The following is a 3,625-nucleotide window of genomic DNA, read 5'->3' as shown; positions in this document are numbered from 1 at the left end:
GGGTTAGGGTTAGGGTTAGGGTTAGGGTTAGGGTTAGGGTTAGGGTTAGGGTTAGGGTTAGGGTTAGGGTTAGGGTTAGGGTTAGGGTTAGGGTTAGGGTTAGGGTTAGGGTTAGGGTTAGGGTTAGGGTTAGGGTTAGGGTTAGGGTTAGGGTTAGGGTTAGGGTTAGGGTTAGGGTTAGGGTTAGGGTTAGGGTTAGGGTTAGGGTTAGGGTTAGGGTTAGGGTTAGGGTTAGGGTTAGGGTTAGGGTTAGGGTTAGGGTTAGGGTTAGGGTTAGGGTTAGGGTTAGGGTTAGGGTTAGGGTTAGGGTTAGGGTTAGGGTTAGGGTTAGGGTTAGGGTTAGGGTTAGGGTTAGGGTTAGGGTTAGGGTTAGGGTTAGGGTTAGGGTTAGGGTTAGGGTTAGGGTTAGGGTTAGGGTTAGGGTTAGGGTTAGGGTTAGGGTTAGGGTTAGGGTTAGGGTTAGGGTTAGGGTTAGGGTTAGGGTTAGGGTTAGGGTTAGGGTTAGGGTTAGGGTTAGGGTTAGGGTTAGGGTTAGGGTTAGGGTTAGGGTTAGGGTTAGGGTTAGGGTTAGGGTTAGGGTTAGGGTTAGGGTTAGGGTTAGGGTTAGGGTTAGGGTTAGGGTTAGGGTTAGGGTTAGGGTTAGGGTTAGGGTTAGGGTTAGGGTTAGGGTTAGGGTTAGGGTTAGGGTTAGGGTTAGGGTTAGGGTTAGGGTTAGGGTTAGGGTTAGGGTTAGGGTTAGGGTTAGGGTTAGGGTTAGGGTTAGGGTTAGGGTTAGGGTTAGGGTTAGGGTTAGGGTTAGGGTTAGGGTTAGGGTTAGGGTTAGGGTTAGGGTTAGGGTTAGGGTTAGGGTTAGGGTTAGGGTTAGGGTTAGGGTTAGGGTTAGGGTTAGGGTTAGGGTTAGGGTTAGGGTTAGGGTTAGGGTTAGGGTTAGGGTTAGGGTTAGGGTTAGGGTTAGGGTTAGGGTTAGGGTTAGGGTTAGGGTTAGGGTTAGGGTTAGGGTTAGGGTTAGGGTTAGGGTTAGGGTTAGGGTTAGGGTTAGGGTTAGGGTTAGGGTTAGGGTTAGGGTTAGGGTTAGGGTTAGGGTTAGGGTTAGGGTTAGGGTTAGGGTTAGGGTTAGGGTTAGGGTTAGGGTTAGGGTTAGGGTTAGGGTTAGGGTTAGGGTTAGGGTTAGGGTTAGGGTTAGGGTTAGGGTTAGGGTTAGGGTTAGGGTTAGGGTTAGGGTTAGGGTTAGGGTTAGGGTTAGGGTTAGGGTTAGGGTTAGGGTTAGGGTTAGGGTTAGGGTTAGGGTTAGGGTTAGGGTTAGGGTTAGGGTTAGGGTTAGGGTTAGGGTTAGGGTTAGGGTTAGGGTTAGGGTTAGGGTTAGGGTTAGGGTTAGGGTTAGGGTTAGGGTTAGGGTTAGGGTTAGGGTTAGGGTTAGGGTTAGGGTTAGGGTTAGGGTTAGGGTTAGGGTTAGGGTTAGGGTTAGGGTTAGGGTTAGGGTTAGGGTTAGGGTTAGGGTTAGGGTTAGGGTTAGGGTTAGGGTTAGGGTTAGGGTTAGGGTTAGGGTTAGGGTTAGGGTTAGGGTTAGGGTTAGGGTTAGGGTTAGGGTTAGGGTTAGGGTTAGGGTTAGGGTTAGGGTTAGGGTTAGGGTTAGGGTTAGGGTTAGGGTTAGGGTTAGGGTTAGGGTTAGGGTTAGGGTTAGGGTTAGGGTTAGGGTTAGGGTTAGGGTTAGGGTTAGGGTTAGGGTTAGGGTTAGGGTTAGGGTTAGGGTTAGGGTTAGGGTTAGGGTTAGGGTTAGGGTTAGGGTTAGGGTTAGGGTTAGGGTTAGGGTTAGGGTTAGGGTTAGGGTTAGGGTTAGGGTTAGGGTTAGGGTTAGGTTAGGGTTAGGGTTAGGGTTAGGGTTAGGGTTAGGGTTAGGGTTAGGGTTAGGGTTAGGGTTAGGGTTAGGGTTAGGGTTAGGGTTAGGGTTAGGGTTAGGGTTAGGGTTAGGGTTAGGGTTAGGGTTAGGGTTAGGGTTAGGGTTAGGGTTAGGGTTAGGGTTAGGGTTAGGGTTAGGGTTAGGGTTAGGGTTAGGGTTAGGGTTAGGGTTAGGGTTAGGGTTAGGGTTAGGGTTAGGGTTAGGGTTAGGGTTAGGGTTAGGGTTAGGGTTAGGGTTAGGGTTAGGGTTAGGGTTAGGGTTAGGGTTAGGGTTAGGGTTAGGGTTAGGGTTAGGGTTAGGGTTAGGGTTAGGGTTAGGGTTAGGGTTAGGGTTAGGGTTAGGGTTAGGGTTAGGGTTAGGGTTAGGGTTAGGGTTAGGGTTAGGGTTAGGGTTAGGGTTAGGGTTAGGTTAGGGTTAGGGTTAGGGTTAGGGTTAGGGTTAGGGTTAGGGTTAGGGTTAGGGTTAGGGTTAGGGTTAGGGTTAGGGTTAGGGTTAGGGTTAGGGTTAGGGTTAGGGTTAGGGTTAGGGTTAGGGTTAGGGTTAGGGTTAGGGTTAGGGTTAGGGTTAGGGTTAGGGTTAGGGTTAGGGTTAGGGTTAGGGTTAGGGTTAGGGTTAGGGTTAGGGTTAGGGTTAGGGTTAGGGTTAGGGTTAGGGTTAGGGTTAGGGTTAGGGTTAGGGTTAGGGTTAGGGTTAGGGTTAGGGTTAGGGTTAGGGTTAGGGTTAGGGTTAGGGTTAGGGTTAGGGTTAGGGTTAGGGTTAGGGTTAGGGTTAGGGTTAGGGTTAGGGTTAGGGTTAGGGTTAGGGTTAGGGTTAGGGTTAGGGTTAGGGTTAGGGTTAGGGTTAGGGTTAGGGTTAGGGTTAGGGTTAGGGTTAGGGTTAGGGTTAGGGTTAGGGTTAGGGTTAGGGTTAGGGTTAGGGTTAGGGTTAGGGTTAGGGTTAGGGTTAGGGTTAGGGTTAGGGTTAGGGTTAGGGTTAGGGTTAGGGTTAGGGTTAGGGTTAGGGTTAGGGTTAGGGTTAGGGTTAGGGTTAGGGTTAGGGTTAGGTTGGTTAGGGTTAGGGTTAGGGTTAGGGTTAGGGTTAGGGTTAGGGTTAGGGTTAGGGTTAGGTTAGGGTTAGGGTTAGGGTTAGGGTTAGGGTTAGGGTTAGGGTTAGGGTTAGGGTTAGGGTTAGGGTTAGGGTTAGGGTTAGGGTTAGGGTTAGGGTTAGGGTTAGGGTTAGGGTTAGGGTTAGGGTTAGGGTTAGGGTTAGGGTTAGGGTTAGGGTTAGGGTTAGGGTTAGGGTTAGGGTTAGGGTTAGGGTTAGGGTTAGGGTTAGGGTTAGGGTTAGGGTTAGGGTTAGGGTTAGGGTTAGGGTTAGGGTTAGGGTTAGGGTTAGGGTTAGGGTTAGGGTTAGGGTTAGGGTTAGGGTTAGGGTTAGGGTTAGGGGTTAGGGTTAGGGTTAGGGTTAGGGTTAGGGTTAGGGTTAGGGTTAGGGTTAGGGTTAGGGTTAGGGTTAGGGTTAGGGTTAGGGTTAGGGTTAGGGTTAGGGTTAGGGTTAGGGTTAGGGTTAGGGTTAGGGTTAGGGTTAGGGTTAGGGTTAGGGTTAGGGTTAGGGTTAGGGTTAGGGTTAGGGTTAGGGTTAGGGTTAGGGTTAGGGTTAGGGTTAGGGTTAGGGTTAGGGTTAGGGTTAGGGTTAGGGTTAGGGTTAGGGTTAGGGTTAGGGTTAGGGTTAGGGTTAGGGTTAGGGTTA

The sequence above is a fragment of the Vipera berus genome (assembly GCF_964194415.1).
Source record: "Vipera berus genome assembly, chromosome: 16".
Classification (NCBI taxonomy): Eukaryota; Metazoa; Chordata; class Lepidosauria; order Squamata; family Viperidae; genus Vipera; species Vipera berus.
Note: the sequence above shows the minus strand (reverse complement) of the source record.